This window comes from Polyodon spathula, chromosome 1 (genome assembly GCF_017654505.1).
Source record: "Polyodon spathula isolate WHYD16114869_AA chromosome 1, ASM1765450v1, whole genome shotgun sequence".
In the NCBI taxonomy this organism is placed as follows: domain Eukaryota; kingdom Metazoa; phylum Chordata; class Actinopteri; order Acipenseriformes; family Polyodontidae; genus Polyodon; species Polyodon spathula.
The window spans coordinates 86,930,355-86,950,071 of NC_054534.1; the positions used below are offsets into that span (position 1 = coordinate 86,930,355).

The 19,717-nt window shown below is 34.5% G+C and overlaps 1 pseudogene; it reads left to right on the top strand.

Annotated features, from left to right (window-relative positions):
• Window positions 1-19,717, top strand: part of LOC121325818 — a 48,348-nt pseudogene that overhangs the window by 15,965 nt on the left and 12,666 nt on the right.

Below are 19,717 nucleotides of genomic sequence, written 5' to 3' on the forward strand. Positions count from 1 at the left end.
TTGGATCTTATTATAGTTTCCATAAGTTTGCATATAATAGAAGTCAGGCTTACTGGTCTGTAGTTACCTGGTTCAGTTTTGTTTCCCTTTTTGTGGATCGGTATTACGTTTGCAATTTTCCAGTCTGTCGGTACCACCCCTGTGTCAAGAGACTGCTGCATGATCTTGGTTAGCGGTTTGTAAATTACTTCTTTCATTTCTTTGAGTACTACTGGGAGGATCTCATCCGGCCCAGGGGATTTGTTTATTTTAAGAGCTCCTAGTCCCTTTAACACTTCTGCCTCAGTTATGCTAAAGTTATTTAAAACTGGATAGGAACTGGATGACATGTGGGGCATGTTGTCAGTATCTTCCTTTGTAAAAACTTGTGAAAAGTAATCATTTAATATATTTGCTTTTTTTTTTTCTTCATCTACGATTTTGCCATTTGTATCTCTTAAACATTTAATCTCCTCTTTGAATGTTCTCTTGCTGTTGTAATATTGGAAAAACATTTTGGAATTGGTTTTAGCTCCCTTAGCAATGTTCATTTCTATTTCTCTCTTGGCTTTTCTAACTTCCTTTTTGACTTGCGTTTGCAGTTCTGTGTACTCTTTCTGCGTACTTTCTTTTTGGTCCTTTTTTAATGCTCTGTAAAGTGCCTTTTTTTCGCTGAATATTTTTTTTAATTGATCTATTAAACCATTTTGGCAATTTAGTTTTACATTTAGATTTGTCTACTTTAGGGATGTAATTGTTTTGCACCTCCAGTACTACATTTTTGAAGAACAGCCATCCTTTTTCTGTGGGTGTTTTCTCTATTTTACTCCAATCTACTTCTGTTAGTCTCTGTTTCATACCTTCATAGTTTGCTTTTCTAAAATTGTAAACCTTAGCTTTAGTCATTACTTTTGGGGTTTTAAAAAACACTTCAAATGAGACCATGTTGTGGTCTGAGTTTGCCAATGGTTCTCTGACCTCTGTTTTAGTTATTCTATCTTCGTTATTTGAAAAGACTAAATCAAGGCATGCCTCCCCTCTAGTCGGTGCCTTGACAAATTGTGTTAGGAAGCAGTCATTTGTCATTTCCACCATTTCTATTTCATCCTTCGCGCTACCCACCGGGTTTTCCCATTTTATGTGGGGGAAGTTGAAATCCCCCATTAGTATGGCTTCTCCTTTGCTACACACATTTCTAATGTCATTGTATAACAGACTATTGTGCTCACCATCTGAATCTGGCGGTCTATAGCATGCTCCTATTATTATGCCCTTTGAATTTTTGTCCGTTATTCTGACCCATATTGATTCGGTTTTATTTTCTTTGTCCAGGTTTAACACCTGGGCTTCAAGACTGTTTCTTATGTATAGCGCTACCCCTCCTCCTCTTCTGTCCTGCCTGTCTTTCCTATACAGTGTATACCCACAAATATTATATTCGTCCCCATCACTCTCAGACAACCACGTTTCTGTAACACCTATCACATCATAGTTACCTGTTAGTGCAGTAGCTTCAAGTTCTATATATAGTTCACCTTATCACACATCCTACATTAAATAAGAAAACATAAATAACACTTTATATAAATAGTGAGTATTTCAAACTACTATGTATAAAAATCATACATGCACAACATACTGACCTACTTTAGTATAAAGTTGACCAGGGAAAGTATTTATTATAGGGTTAAATTAGGTTTAAGAAAGAGCTGAAGTTAGTGTTCCAATATATACAAGTAGTATTCCTAAACCATTGCATTTTCAACACATTGAACTGCTTTTGTATAGTGTTTAGCAGGGACAAATTAGTAGTGGGTTTAAGAAATTACTACAGTTAAATGCTCCAACTAAAAAAAATATTGACAAGTCAGTCATCAGACATATAAAATAAAGAAGCGGGAGAGAGAAATGCGAGAGATTTGAGAGACGGGCTTACTGAACTCTGTGGGTATCGCGAACACTAGAACCTCATCCCGCAACTCATTCTCTCATTTTGTTATCCTTCAGCCCCGGCTCTCAGCATTCTCCCATCGCTCTCACCCCCTCCCTTATATATTGACAACAATTAAGCTCCCTGCATTATCACAAGAATATTTCAATCAAACAAACAAAACGAGTGCATCATATCAAGTCCACACAGGGGAAGGAGGGGAAATTAGCTATAGTCATTACACATGCACTCATAAACAGCAGGCTGGCATTTGGAAATCCTCCTCCACCTAGTGGTATATGGCTGTACTGCATTTCCAGCTCATGGAACAAATCATCACTCATCTTATTGAGACAAAAATGTACTTCCTGAGATCACTTAAACTTGTTGCAAATCTTGTTTTAAGAAAATGCCTATTGTAGCTTAAAAAACCTGTATCCACATAAGGCAAAGTCACACATTTTAAGCTTTTCACAGCAGATTTTCCCAAATAACCCCAAAACATTTATACAGTATGTTGTAAACAAGACCAAGCTGGCCTTCTCAAAAAAAGAAACAAACCTGCAGAGACTTAGAGATACATTTGAGGTTTCTCACACTTTTATTAACACAAAACAAACAAACAGGCTTTTCCAAAAATTGGAAATAAAACAAACACAAGCATATGTACATTGCTATGAGGAATAGCTATTTTAATATAGCACACACTTAATTACTATAATATCACACCCATGTGAAATAACTTCAACGTTCAAGCTACAATCAAAACAAGCTACCTCTTTTTCTTGTAAACATTGCCATGTTTGTTTGTTTTTTGTTTTTCCATTTGATTTAGTCTTACTATACAGCTATAGCCAAAAGTTTTGCATCACCTAGAATTTTAATAATAATAATAATAATAATAATAATAATAATAATAATAATAATAATATAATAATAATAATAAACCTATATGAACATAATTTAGATCTTTTCTTTTACATCATGTAATCAAAGAAACTGATAAACTGAAAGATGAGGACTGGAATGAATCTCGAAGGCCAGAGTTGGGGGTGGAGTGTGGGGGTGGGGGTAATTTCATCCCTGCCATTTGAGGAATGTGGCTGGGTCTTGAATGAATGGTGATCATCTATCAAGCTGGGAGTAGCAGGGTGTGTGCACAGCGAAAGTCCTCAGATAGTGGGTGCATGTTTGTTTAAACCTTGTTGTCTGTTAATAAATTTGTGCTCTTGTGCTTCTACTGCCAAGCTCCTGTTTCTGAGCCTGCTTCCTGAGGTTATCCAGCCTGAGTCGTGATGCTACCTTTTCACAGATGTTTAACAGCATGACATTGATCAATGGTAAATGATTAGGTCTTAGTATTATTTAATGGGTGGGGAACAAAAGAACATTTCATACATTTTCAGTAATAAATTCCACAACATTACAGTACAAACACATGCGTTTACATATTGGTCCTAGTGTTCAAATGTTGGGTGGGGAACTTCTAACAAAATCAGAAATGTTATGACTCATACAGACAGGAGACTGTGTAGTCCAGTGGTTAAAGAAAAGGGCCCTAGCCAGGCAGTCCCTGGTTCAATTCCTGGTTCACTCACTGACTCACTGTGTGACCTTAAGTAAATCACTTAACCTCCTTGTGCTCTGTCTTCCGAGTGAGATGTTGTAAGTGACTCTGCAGCTAATGCAAAGTTCACACACCTTAGTCTCTATAAGTTGCCTTGGATAAAGGTGTCTGCTAAATAAACAAATTAATTTAATTGTGTACAGCTATGGCCAAATGTTTTGTATCACCGTATATTATTAACAAAGTGTGCTTCATAAAGTCGAATGAAACCTACTGAATAATGTTACATTAACATATTGAATTACATGTCGCTTTATAGTTTTCCATTTACTTAACAAAAAATGCCAACTGCCTTCATTTACTGTCACCACCAATCCTCCAGACTTTCAGGTTCAGCTCATCAGCTGAACTGACTTGCTTGATTGTTGGGAGCCATTCAGTCAACACAAGCAAAACTGCTTCCTTCTTTTTAATACACACTGATGCCTGTAATTACTGTAATGTTATTAATTGGAATACTTGACTAACCAACAGGAAGCATTGTCTAAGAGTTTAGTCCATCAGTAGGAAGATCCCCACATCAAGTTTTACTCAAATCCCAAGAACACTTGTGCATTTTACCGTCTCTTAGGAAATGCTCCTGTGTCTTTCACACTGTGATTAAGAAATGGTGTAACTAATTTTCCTTATACACAGGAAGCACTTCAGTTCACCTCTGAAGACCAGGACTGGCTGTGAGATTTGTAGAACTTTTTTTTGCTTTTCTCTCACAAGGCAGATGTGAGATAAAATGTTTCTCCAGTGTGATGTATGAGGGTAATTGGGTTTTATTTGGTAGTTTAATTATTTTACTGCTTACTATTTAAAGACACCCCTATCGAAACTGATTTGTTTTGAAATGTATTGAAAAGAGGGTTTATCTGGAAGTACGTATATCGTAAAATTGATAAGTTGTAAAACAATGATACGTATTTGTCATACAGCTGAGCACACCAGTGACTTCATACAGCAACATTAAATCGTCATTGAACAGACCCAGTCCTTGTTACTGCATAAACTTTCATTTCTCTCCTGAATGACTCTCAAGAATGTGCCTTTTTGGTACAAAACTGAAATATATGTGTAATGGTATTCCTCAATGTCATATTAACAGTTTATAAAAGATTCCCAAGGTCTTTATAACTACTTCAGTGTGTTTATAAATAGGCAAAGGTCATAAACAATCATGTATCATATTTGAATGATGTGAATTTGGAGCAAAAAAGCTTTGAGAATTGTATATGTTATCATTGGCTTCTTGTGGGTAAACATGTTAACTAAACAGATCAATTCAAAATGTCTATACATAACAGGAAAAGCGTTTACAGGCATTGTTTGTTGAAGCTCTGGAATAGGATACAGAAACTTAGTACACTAAAAGTAATTTCCTGTGTTAGCCTGGGATCAGCTTTCTGTTCGTCATACAATGTATGAGTCACACTGAAAGGAATTCCCTGCATTGAGTGAAACAGTATAAGAATGTGCACACAAGTCATGAATTCCAGACTGAACTACAGTACAAGCTACTTAAATTAAGAGGGTCACTGTATTTTTGGTTTGAAACCTTACCTAAGAATCTTATGTAAAAAAAAAAAAAAAAAATGTTTTTAAATGTTCGAGTCTTAATCACTGTCTTTCATGTTCATACATTAAACAACTTTCAATGTTATAATTAAACAGTTTATTTATAAAAAAGTATAATTTTTTTACCGTTACCATGGTGTACAGTGTATGTTTCTCTCATAACCAATATTTTGAGACAAGCATAGTAAATGACACTGCATTCAAAGTATGATTTATTCTATCGAGTTTATAAACAATGTAAAATACAGTGGAAAAAAAATGAAGCCATTTATTTTTGTAGTAAATATAGTACAAAAAAGTTACAATACAAAATCAAAGCAGCATAAAAGTGAATATCATCCTCAAGTTTAGAAAATAATCACTAGTGGCAGCAAAATAGATTAAACTACTGTACTGGTCAAAAACTGAAAGCATGCAAAAGCAAAAATCAAAAAAGTAACTGTGGGCATTCATTTGTACTTCCCCAACTTTCTTAATAAGCTTAAGTTTGAACACCACTCAATGTTGCAATGCAGAAAAGCCAAATGAAACATTATGCAGACAATATGATGTGCCTTCCACCTACACACCTAAACTTGTCGTCCTACACAGATTGTAATCTACAGGTTGCTGCCCCTATGGGTGTTTATCACTGCTCAAGATGCATAACGATAGCTTAAGAGATAAAAGCCCCTTAATATTTTCTGACAATTTGGGGAATACATGTGTGAGTCAATCACTGTGGGTAAGACCAATCTCTATGTTATAGGCTCAACAGAAAAGGAAACTGATTTTCTAATTGTGCTATCGCTTACTTTAGATTGGGGTGGAACATTAACACTATCTGGAGTATTGCTCCAGTTTCGTGTACAGAAGCAAGATCTTAATTGAACACACTGAAAACCTTGCATTAGCAAAACTCCATTGAGAGGATTTGGGTTATTTTTTCTTGTCTGCAGGAATGCTTACAGTATTTAAGATATCATATACTGTATATTGTGTTTAGCCATCCTCAGCTTTGATTAACTTTTTCACTAGACCTTACAACACTAAACTGTCTTTAGCCTAGAATCAGTAATGTCCACATATTTTCATCCTGTTAAATTCAATATCTGTGGAGATTATTGGGCCCCTAACGCATATTCATACTAGCCTGCAAATTGTTTGAACCTCTGTTTTGTAACGTGTTTTACATAAAGACTTGAGCAGTAGCTTTGATATACCCCAACGTGTCTTATAAGTGTTAAAAGTGTTTTTGAATATGCACTAGTACTGTCTATTTCATTTTAGTTGTTTAACTTTCATGAACGTGACTAATATCTGTGCAGATGATTGTTGCTAACTTCTGTTAGATATTGTAAAATGTGCTTTATTTGCTGTTTAATATGTGTAGATGATTCAAATTAAAATGCCAAACTGGTCTAAACAGATTATTGTACTGAATATTCCATGATAGCAAACACTACAATCAATGTTTAATGACTAATGTTTAAGGAAGATCTAAATGTCACAACTCCAGTCAATGTAAATGTCAGAAACATATTTTGATAGTGACTTAGAGTGAAAACACATTTATCTTCGTTTATTATTTTTAAATGTCAATGGATTCACAGAAATCACACTTTTATACTAAATCTAATAGACATATAACACATTGCCATGTTGTTAGCATTCAGTTACCAAAGGTTAATGGATGAGGACAATTTTAGATTAAGATTTACATTAAACGTGACATATGGCTCTAAATATTGCCATTTAATTAACTGCTTCATTTTCCACCATCTGTGTATTTGGCAACCATTACACATCCAAATTTAAAAAAGAAATCCCCAAAAGTCATTGTGTGTTCACTTTTTCTTAAGTACTGTTGTCAGAATATTTGTTTAGTGAAAATAAAACTTATTGCATTTACAAAACTTGGGGTAATTAATCCAAGAACAGTATATGTTTTCTTATAACGGTTTACCTGGCTTTTGAAATCGGAATTCCTTTTGAGAAACTTTACTGAAAACTTGATACATTCTTGTGTTTGTGTATCACACCGATTGGATAAATCAAAGATAAATCATGCATAACGATTAGTGCTGAAATTAGAAATAGTAAAAGAAACTTCATAAATTAATTGACAAACGTTTCGACTAGAAGTCTTGTAAAGACTTTGAAAAAGACCTAGTCGAAATATTTGTGATTTAATATATAATGTTTATTTTAGTGTTACGTAAGCAATAAGGCACGACAGGGTGTGGGATATACTCTGATATCCACACGCCCGAGACGAGCAGAGTGGTTTTAACCGCCCGGGGCTTGCGGATGTTGTAGTATATCCCGCACCCTGAAGTGCCTTATTGCGCTTATACAATGGATCAACCAACATTACAAAAAAACTAACAAACAAACAAAAAAGTAAAAACATGTTTTAATTAACAAAAAAAGTAATTTTTATTAAATATCCCTCCACCTCTGCCTGAACTTAGAAAAAATAGTCCATTAAAACATAAAAAAAAAAAAAAAAAATAATTAAAAAATAATTTCAGATGTTGAATTGAACATTGCTGTTGAAAGTGTAGTTTTGATTCGTTACACTTCTTGTAATTCTTGGTTTATTCATTACATTTTAAAGTAAAAATATAAATACTGCCTATTTTCATCACGACTCAGCAAAATGAGCCTGCCTTTAAATCACGCAGCACAAATAAGACTGCCTTTATTTTAAATCACGCAGACCCATCCTCACAAGACCTGCGACAGTATCAGGTGAGAGTGCGTTTTTTTGATCATCCTTTGTTATTCGGGGTAGTAACAGGAGGTATCCATAACAAGATTTGTGCTACAGCTTCACAGTAGCGCGAAAGACGTTATTTGCATGGAATACCCGCTATCAAACTGACTGCAATTCACAGCTTGGTAACGTGGAGGGCCAGTGTTAAGAAACAATTTTGAACAATGCAGAACAGAAGACATGATACCATCGTACTTGGTCACATTTAAAAGGTATGGCAGGAACTGCCGAGATGAATGTATAAATGTTCCCCGTTAGATCACACAGCTGCGAAGGGGGTGGGTCCAGTGGCAGCAAACAGGCAGACCGAAGAACGGACAGCGGGAGCAACGGCAAAAAAAAAAAAAAAAAATAACCCCAAATTCTCTTTTAAGAGGGACCCAAATATTTTGTGAAAAGCTGAAAGTTTAAGAGATATTTTTTAATATTTATTTTCAAAATGTGACAGGGAAACGCCGTAGTTCAGGGAGAAGGAACAGAGCGATCAGAATGGTGAGTTTTGAATTTATTTGAATACACTTTTTCTTTTTTTTTCACTACTTTAATTATTGGTGTCCGAGTCAGATTCATTTAATATCTCATGTACACTTCGGTTTCCCAAACGTTCAACATTTACATACATCTCGTCGGTTATGTTTATTGCGATAATTTTCAATATGTCTGCCTTTTTTGTTTTTAAATTCTAGTATATTGATATCTGCCAGTGATTTGCCCGTTTTTTTTTTTTTTTAAAAGTGCCGACCCATGGTGATATGCTGTAATAGCAACACCCCCATGTGACCTGTTTTGACCAATCAGGATAGAGTGTTTAAAATGCCTATTTTATAATCAAATATAAAAGTCTTTGGCAGGGTGAGTGCAATGAAATGGCATATGTGTTTTTTTGGTTATTAGGTAAGACAAATGTAATACAGCCATAATATATATATCTATATATATTATATCTATATTATATATATATATATATATATATATATATATATATATATATATATATATATATATATATATCATGGTATTATCATTCATAAAAAGCATATGTTGAGGAGAGTTGCCATGTAAACTTTTATTATTACACTGGGAGCGGCAACTTTGGTACTCCCAGACCAGGCCTTCTTTCCTATCATGTTGATATTGTGACGATCTCTGGGAGGGTGGGGGTTCCTCAGGGGTTAACTTGTGTGAGTGGCAGAGGGGTAGGGGAAATGCTGTTGGGGGTGACTGACTGCGAGTGCATGCTAGGAGCGGGAGTCGGGGTGTAGAGAGGAATGGATGCGAGTAATTGGAGAGGAACAGGAGTTGAGCAAGGGCATATATAGGGGTACACATGGCCTCGACACCTGCGCTCGACGTAAAAGGTAGATGTGACAGGATAGAGTGAGAGTGTGGAAAGAGAAGAAAGAAAGAAAAAGAAAGCTTGAATCACCACTTTATTTAGTGTTTGCTCCCCCCTTCCCATGCTTATATTTATTCTGTTGTTTCAATAACTAAAGCCACAAGTCTTAAAAATACCTACCTTATCTGACTCCATTCATCCTGGAACCCAGCAATGTTACACTATTATAGTAGCAAAGCCTTTGGCCAGGACTATATTTAATTATACCTGTTCAACTTGGAGTGAAATGAGTTGCCTAATATTACTATAACCTTGGAGGTGTGACATCACTGTAACAGAGTAACGTTTTTGCATATTTTCTTTTTTCCATATTATGTTTCCTAAATGTCACTTTTGCTTTGTTATCAGTGTGTAAAATGTACTGTATTTCTTTCTTTAAATTTCATTCTTATAAGGCTTGGTTTTATTGATATGTTTTGTAAAAACCTCTGAGATTAAATACCATGTGGTATGTGTTAAAAAATAAATGATGAAACCCATGAAGAGAATAACATTTAGAGGCAAGCCAATATACAACACTTACAAAAAATGACAACATTTACTGGCTGTAAGTACACTGCTTTTTCATAGTGTTTCCACTGAAGAGCAGTGCGTGCGTGTGTGTATTTTGTTCCACGGCAATCACTGTTTGCAAGGGAATCCTTGTAATGTGTGGGTAGGCTTTCTACATCAACCAAAGCCCTTGAAAGAAAGTTGACTTCTTAAAAAAGGGGGTTCCCTTTGAGTGGGTTAACCTTTATTAAAATGAGTAGTTCTACACAAAGCAGGATATTGTCATTTAACTTAGTCATAGTATTACATGTACATCATATAACAGCTCCATCCTATTTCTCAAAGCTTTGAAGAATGGACACCTCTTGTGACCACGAAGTGGTGAGTTCTAAACTAATATATTCTTTTTTTTCCTTTTCTTTTTTTCTTAAGTGTCCAAATAACACATACACATATCTTCCAGGTAACAATATTACATATTTCAAGCTGTTGTTATAAAAATAAAAAATAAAAAAGGTGCTATAGGTTTAAGCTCTTTTTAATGATGGTTGCAGGGCGAGGGAACAGTATAACTCAAATTTATTTTTGTGAGTTCCTCATCTTAATGCAAGATTTCAATGTATATTTGGCCTCACATTTTTTTAATCAGATTTTGAGAACTAAAGATTTGATCAAATCAATGGGCCATGTTTATTTATTTATTTATTTTTTTAATGCTGCTGTTTTTAATCAACATTTTTTTTTCAACAGGTAAAATGCCTAGTAATGTTAGAAAACCAGAACCCAGCAACCAAGTTATATATTTAAAGTTCTATCAAACAGTTTTGCTTTTCATTTTGTAATGTTAACATAAGTTTCTCTCCTTTAAAAAAAAAAAAAGGATTTAATTAAAGAATTAAACACTGCTCTGTATGATTTCAAAGAAATTCTCTTTAGATGTGTACACACTGTAAACTGTCAATGACTAATCTAAAACAATGTGAACCTTTGCAACTTGTGTCTCTAAAACAAAAGTGAAACAAAATTTTAGTTCTGTCTTGACCTGTTTTATGAATGTCCTGTTTAAAATGTATCATTGATTGCTGTAAGAAAATGAAAGACTTTCTTAAATCATGTACCACTTAAAGATGGCCTCTACGTTAGTATATATGCCTACATTATGATAATTCATACAGAAAACTTACAGATCAAAAGCAAAACCAGCTTGAATGAGAAAGGAAAGTCATGCAGGAAGATATTAATTTCTGTCAGACAATGTAGTTGTAATGCTTTGGTTATTTATCATTTAACGCACAGTAATTCAATAAAACTTGAAAATGAAAAAAACAAATACTGTAACAGCCGTTTAAATGAGTGGTGGGAGTTTCCTGGAAGCTGCACATACTGGTTTGCAGTTGAATGTAACCAGAAGTGTGGTGTTTTGACATATTGACATTTGTAAGGAGCTCCCACTTTTCTGGGGGCCTCCGACAACGGCAGATAATAATTGGTTTGCTTGTGATGAATGTTTAACTCATTGTTTCCACAGAATTTCTAGTGTGTATTGCGCAAAATGATGATACGCAGGTACCCCAAATGGTAATCCCCCAGGCCCTGTGCATTTGATAGGTTTTGAGTATTGTTATTGTTTCAGTAGCAGAGCATGTGACTCACAAAGTAGCATTTTTAGGTTCAGAGAGTTGGCTTCTATGTGGGGAAGAGGAGCAATATTCTAGTAAGCATGTGGGCTGATATTTTAAATGTAAATGTATCTAAATTGTATTAAATGAGTGTTTTACAAAACACACTACTGGGCAACAACCTATTTCTTTGTCAGTGTACAAATATTATCTTGTAAGTATGATATTATTTTGTTAAGTAGTAACATTAATATACAGTACATATATCAACCAGTTATGAAACTATTTTTTGAGAACTGGATCTTATTGTACAAGGTTGTTACTAATTAGATAATAAAGGTTACAAAATAACTCAATTTATCATTCAATTTCACATTTTAATGTATGTCTTGTAAATACATTTTTCATAAAATATTTGGTGGATTCAACAGTCTTTATTTACCTTTGTTTTAAAAAACCATGACGTAACAATGCTTGATGTTGTGTATGTATTACCACTCAGTTTATGTTATAGTCACATAGAAAATTTGTATAACTGCCATTCAGTAAGCTTGTGGTTAGAGTTATTTTATTACAGTAGACTATGGTTAATCTGAAACAGTTGGGACTGGACCCTAATGAAACAAACTTTTTTTTTTTTTTTTTTCCTGGAATACTGATTGTAATCTGTACCATACTAAAAACGCTCTGGCTGCTCTGGTTGTATGTTTTTTTTTTTTTTTTTTTTTTTTTTTTTTTTTTTTTTTAATCAGTAATAATAACCCTACTAACAAGAAAATTGAAGACTGTTGAAAATGTTTTGCACATTTATCATTGTTTTTAAAATACGAAGTTTGGTTTCTACAGCTACTACCAGCAAATTATGATGACATGGTTCAATTCGATTTACTTGGGTTTGGATTATCAATGATCTGCTACTGTATATGTAAATAATTGAAAAAAGTTAGGAAACTAAAATTCGGATCATTTTATTTGTATTTTTTTCAAAGTTCATTTTAATTTTAAATTACAGGTCTAATTATAAGTTTATACAACAGTACACAATAAATTTATACACTGACACGTATGTTAGGCGGCTGTGTGGCCCTGGTTAAAGCGGGGGGATGGATGAGTAATGATAAGTTGTAGTGATTGTGAGATTAAAATTGTTAGAAATGGAACCAGCATAAAATCATCATAAAATATTTTTGAGCTAGTTTTTCCTTTAAGTCTGTATTTCAAATACGTTTATTTGTAGCTTTTACTGTTGTGGACTGTTTGGTTGTCACTGTAGTTGCTGTTCTGTCTCTATGGCAGCAGGCTGTGTTTATTCGTTTTCAAAAAGGGAAACTCAAGAAAGAACAGAATTGTAGCCCTCTGACTGAAACATTTTACAGCCTGTTAATGCAGAGTCCTTATCGGCATGAGATGAGATATCGTGTGGTTAGTTGTACGTACCATGTGAAAGACTTCTGGGAGCGCGCCTGGATAAAAACATCAGCGAGTGTCGGGCATTGCAAAATAACATGGCAGGGGTGGTGCTATGATGCTCTATAAACAGATATGCTATAATTTGATTGGCGCTAAAATGTAAGATTGCACTGTTTCTAGAATTCGGGACAAAGGTCATCCCGGAGGCATTAAGCCTGGGATCCGGACTTGATCTTTACAATTCGGGACTGTCCCGCCCAATTAGGGACGGATGGTCACCTTATCCCCATTTCAAATCCAAGCTCAGCCACTGACTCACTGTGTGACCTTGAGCAAGTCACTTAATCTCCTTGTGCTCCATCTTTCAGGTGAGGCTCTGCACCTGATGCATAGATCACACACTGTAGTCTCGTAATGTATGTTGTAATGCGCTTTGTGATGGTGTTCCATTATGAAAGGCACTATATAAAAATTATTATTATTTATTATTTATTTTAGCAGCTTCAATACAAACTGCTGAGGGCAAAAAACAAAGAGCCGAAGAAAAGACTGGATTTTCAAATGCACAACTCTGAACTGTGTGAACATCAGAGGTATTGTATATGCTCCTTGTTTAATAGTACAGTATCTGCATTCTCTATAGCTGTTGTTTCTGCTTACCATAGATCATTACTTCCCATGCTGTCTGAAAGCTATTTATTACCGCGTCTCGTTGAAGACATCAGAAAAAAGAAAACATTTGTTATGTCGAGATCACAAGATAATTTATCTTATTGATATTACCATTCCGATTTCTCTTGAGCCTGAGATAAAGGATCTTGTGATCTCGATAAAACTAAGGCTTTTTTTTTCGATCTAATATATATATATATATATATATATATCTATATATATATATATATATAATATATAAAGAAAAATTAAATCACTGGTTCTTGAAATATAAAAGCTGAATTTATGTGAAGTGGTTTGGAAAATGACCACTAGGTGGGGTGCAGATGTGATTTCTACGTTTTTGGTAACCGGAATTTTTTTTTTTACAAACTCAGTTGCAGAGAGCGGAAATTACAGTTCCACACCCATACTGGTCATTTCTCTAACCATTTTCAACAACTTTTAGGAGTAGCTTTTTAGCTTTTTTAGAAGTAGCCACGTGGTTGAAAAACTAATTTTACTTTTATGGTGTGTTTTTCTTTTTTTTTTTTTAAATCAGCACCAAAACAGCAGTAGAAATAATGTTTCTGTTTTTTAAATGGTCACATTCCTGTTTTCTATATTTCTTGGTGTAGATCAAATTACAACACACATATATATATATATATATATATATATATATATATATATATATATATATATATATATATATATATATATATATATATATTCTTAGTTGCGTGCACAGGGAAAGGCAGCAGCATGGCTGGTAGGTTACGTAATCACATACAAAGACGTAAGCCCGATATACGCTCCTTGCAAAGGAGCTGGCTCTTTTGTACAGCGGTATAGGCACTATACTTTGGTGAGAAAGGTCCCGGGTTTATGCCCTCCCTCCGCCTGTGTGGATTGCCTCGCCCTGCATTAACCGAGATCGCTACAGTACATTGGTGTTAGAAGTGGACGCAGGTAGCCTGGCACGCACTCGTCGGACTGTAGCCTCCTGAGCAAGTCTGGGGCAGACTTAAGGCTGGCAGGGGAGTGTGTAGCTCTATGTGTTATTGGTAGATCTGAATCATAGCTATGACCTTTATTATACAATTGAAGTAAAGCTGATAGTATGAAGGACACACAGAATTACCAGGGATTACAGACCTGTCTGTGCTTATTTCGCGCTCATCTCATTTCACACATCACAAAATTGTGAATGTTTAAGAGACTAAAGTAATACAAAAAATGAACTACGGCAAGCGTGAAGTTACTTAATTCGAAAATGTACGATTGTTTAAGGGTTTTGTTATGGTAATTGTAATCCAAGCTGCTATTATATTTTTAAGTGTATCCTGTGGTATATTCCTCCAGTTTCTGTTGTGCCATTGACTGAAAATCATTTTTTAAACAGGACAACATTTAGTCAGACTGTCAATCCCATGATTTCTTATATTCACTTAAATGACTCAGCCCACCCAGAACATGTATGATACAACAGTCCTGTCTGCATTAAGGTATATGACTGTGTATGTTTAAATACCTTCAAACATTTACATATACGAGGAAGTTAACATGGTATACAGTTCAGTACATACATTATCTGTTTACCCAACTCCATTGAGTACAGCGTGTCCCAGTAACATCAGCACTCAAATGTTTTACTAAAGGTTATTGCCATATGTATTCATTCATGTGTTAATATAGCATATTTGTTCACAAACTTAAACTATATTTTAATTTTAACTTGAAATATATTTTAATTAAGTTATTGGAAGTACTATATCAAAATAAGAACAGCACAGGGCACACTGTAATGTGTCACACACCATAGCATTCCCAAACTCAGGTAACATTAATCAGTAGCAATTTTAATTTTGATGACAGTTGAAAACTGATGCAAAAAGTAAAGATAGATGCATGCTCATACTAGATAGGACTGTAAAGAACTTTTTATTTTTTTAAAAAAGAAAGCCAAACTAATACATGTAAGGCTAAAGTTTATTTTTAAATCTTGAAAGGAGATATCTGGTTATGCTTAACCAACAGCATATGATTCCAGTCGTCATAAAGTCTTCAAACAATTATCTTTTGAGCTACCTTGGAAACAAACACTGGGTGTTCTAAGACAGTGTGGATAATTAGTGACTGTGCTCACTTTAGCAGATGCAATGCTTTTCAGAATGTAGACATTATTTCTACATATATTTTATCGTTTTAATCTTGCATAGTTGTACATGAATGGTAATGGTATGTACAGTAAGTGTGGGTGTGTGCAGAGGAAGTCGTTTCCACGGACACCTCAAGATCTCGTTATCGTCTGGATAGCTCAGTATTTCAAGAACCCAATCAGTATTGTAACGAGTGTTACAGCATGTTTTCCAGCTCAAAGGTAGTCCTAAAATGTTCACACGCATGCTGTAGGTGTGAAAAGTCATTCAGGTAGACACTTCCAAGCAGTCTCGGTTTCAGTTTTGCATCATTTTTAGGAACAGTCAACTTTAGTGTTGTAAAAAAGAAATATGCTGCATAATTGTTTCCTTTTATTATATTTTTTAATAGATTAATTATTCCTGGACTGCTTCAAGCAGTGAGGCTTGGTTCACATTACATTACATATCACAAATAACACTCCATTATATCGTAATTATGCAGAGGACTGGGACTGCAGTACAAGAGTAATTATAAATGACATTTGTGGTGCAATTACTCATGTGGCTCTGTATTTAAAAGCCATGCAATAAAATGTATCATAAAATCAATTAACTTTACTAATGTAAACACAGCAGGAATCATAACGTTAATCAAACAATTAAGAGAATGTACCAACAATGCACACAGAAATCAAATATGTTTTTGGATCTTAAAGCAAAGCAGTAAACTGCTACACACCTAGATAGGGCCAGATTTACGAAGGTCTTACAATAAAATGTTACAAATAAAACACATATATTGATCTTTTAAAACAAGTAACACACAACTTGTAGATTCATTTAAGGACTCATTGGTGTGTCTGGGTGTTTGTTACTAGCTAGCATGGCACAAATTACATTTTGTTTGAAGATATTGATACTGGGCCCCTACACTCTTAGAAAATTAAAACACTGGCAGCAGTTGTTGCCTTACAATTAAAATGATTTTTTAGGCAGACTTCTTTTTATTTAACATGTGCAACAGATGAAGTGATGGGCATGATCATTTTTCAAACATTTGCTTGTCTTAAGCGAAGAAAACAATATTTTGTAACTACTGTATTGTTTTTGTTTTTGATATTTAATGAAATAAAATCAATGAATACATTTAAAATAATCTGATTGGTGTAGGTGTGAAAGCGTGGAGCTCGACAGTGGTATAAGATTACTTATTGCTGAAAGAAATACTTCCCTCCAAAAAGGAGAAACTGCTTGGAAGCATCGTCCAACATTGCAGGTAAGAAATGCATAGCTTTTTGTTTCTGGAAATATCTAAACATGAACACCATCACTGTGTAGCTGCTACAGTAAGATCACTTCCTTGACTGTTGTAATTGGGGAATGTACTATACAGTCAAACAAGTCAACTTCAATTACAGTAATTCTACTGTAAAGCAGAAATAAAGCTGGAAAAAAAAATGTTTCCCATAACCATGATGATAAAATACTCCAGTATAATCTCTATCTGTGTTGTGTTAATACATTATTTCATTACCATGCAATTCAATTTGGATAATTATCATATGGCTATATAATATTTGAAAATGAAATTACAAAATTGCAAATGTTGCAACTGCAGCAGTTGTACTCTAAACTGGCAAGAAACACAGTTTCAAATATTATCCAATACATTAGGTAGTTGCTGACAGCTCCAACTGCACATCAGTTTTCTTTTTAATGCCTAAACCAAGTCTGGTTTAAAACACGTCACATAAAGACCAGATAAACCCAAAGCTGTAATTGGATCATGCCCTGGTGCAAAATGTGAGAGAGGACCTAGGCTATAAAGCAGGACCCACTGCATCAAGCTACAGAAGTAATCTCCCAAATCTATAATGGTCTATAAAGCTTGTCAGAGCCAAGTAGAGGAATGTGTTTTGGGTGCAAGGGCAGTGAAAATGTTACCAACGTTTCTTTTGAAAGAGTTCAGTTTCAGTCACCTTCTCGTGTTATCACAAGTCTCCAGGAAAAGCATATTGCTTAGTTTACTGTCTAATGTAGTATACTGTACATGACCGGAATCACAATGCTGTGAATACAGCCAGGGAATGCATTTTTTTTTACAACTAACTTCCTCATTTAGTCTTCCTGTAATAAAAGAGACTTGTGAATTCCAGGTTGTGGCTTATTTTGGTAATATAAGCTTAGTCATGTCAATTGTAGACAATGCAGTTGTGACATTTTGGGCTGCCCCCTCTTATGGAAAGAAATTATATACCAACGAGTGATTACCATACTCTTGTGTATAACATACTATAATGTTATTAGAACTGTAGCATATTGAGGTGTGAGCACACAGTACACTTTAAACTGTACCACTGCATTTTGCTCTTTCTTTCATCTGAAGAATATTGATGTAACAAAGGACTTGGAAGGATACACAGGCGAGTTAAGCAGAATGACTGAAAAGCAGACAGATTTGTTGCAAACTGACACAGGAGAGGTAAGTTAAAAAAAACCAAACAACAAAAACAATTTTGCTCACTTATACTGTGGACTCTTATAGGTATTGACTGTTAATACATACAGTAGAGAAATACTGTAAACCTTTTTTTTTTTTTATGTCTGTGGCCTCCTTTCTTAGGGACTATAGAAACTTAAAGACTCTGTGCAGTTTAGCAAAACCATGTACAATTAGATATTTAGTTTGCAGTACATTGTACATAAAGAACTGCTGAAATAAATGTCAGACTGTATTAACAGAAGTAAATCTTTAGAATTATGTAATATAACTTAAATTGTACTACAATCATTTTTTTTTAAACTTAGCATTTACAATAAAACAAAACTTGCTTTGTATTACACATCCAAGACTCTCTACAGTTGTAAATAAGGCCTCATCTTTGTACATGATTAAATAAATTCACCAAATAATTAATCACATGTTATTTAATATTGCATTAGTTCAAATGTTGATTGAAACGTGTGTCTGAGAATCATGAAGTGATACTCTTATTTAAGAGGAACATTGCTGACACTACTGAATCCAAACTCGCATTGCATTACCGGTATACACTGTATCAGTCACCCTGAACTGCATCAAACGGGACACTTGTGTTGAATATCGAGAATAATTTCTCAGTGGGGTATATCAGGTTAGTATTTGCTTTTTTTGGAGGGGTCTTGTCATAGACTGTTTGTAGGTTTCTCAATTAACAGTTTAAAACTATACATGAATGACAAATAGTTTTTTTTTTTTTTTTTTTTAGTCAATGTTAGGCAAACTCACACAACTATTGTCACAAATGTAATACACATAACATAGCATTTATGTAAGGGATAAACAACGATGTGTTGAATCTTAACGATTCAACAATTTGAGTTGTTTATGCCAGTTAAAACACATTTTACCTCTTGTATTGCTGGAAGTTTGTGTAAATAGCACCATCTTGTGGTTACTTTTGGTGCAGTGTTTGATTGTAACAGCTCAACTAAGACCATCAAGATGAATATGGAGCAAGATAGATCATGAACAGCTATATGTATTGCTATGTGAACACCATTCACCTTTCATTATTGATTGGTGCTGATGTAATGAGCAAATGAGGGCACGATAACTACATAGACTCAACACTGTTTTTGTTTGTAGGGTATGACCTTGAACGGAAACCAAATGCAGACTTCCCCAGAAGATTTAAAACAACAGGTCACAATTCTCAAAAAACAAAGACAAGAGGTTAATAATGCAACTTTGATTAGTATGAAGCAGAGGTTGTAATCATTATAGATTAACTAATCAGTATCTCCAGTTTGCTTTATAGAATGCATGGATGCCAGTGGTCCATCCCCTTTAAAGTCACCTTGTAATGTTATCACAAGATGCCAGATAAAGGATTTTAATACCCTTGATTTACTGTGTACTGCATTGCACAGTACTTGGTGTTAATCCTCATCATCAGTAATATCCCTCCGAATTCACCACAAAATATAAAGAAAGACTTGTTTAAGCAACTATATTATTTAGCAAAAGACTACAAAACCTAAAATGCTTTAAACAAACAAATAAATAAATAAAGCAGATATAACTGTAATAATTTGATATTGACTTGCATACTTATGATTTAGGTGGATTCCAGCAGTTTTATATTAACACACCTTTTTTTTGTCAT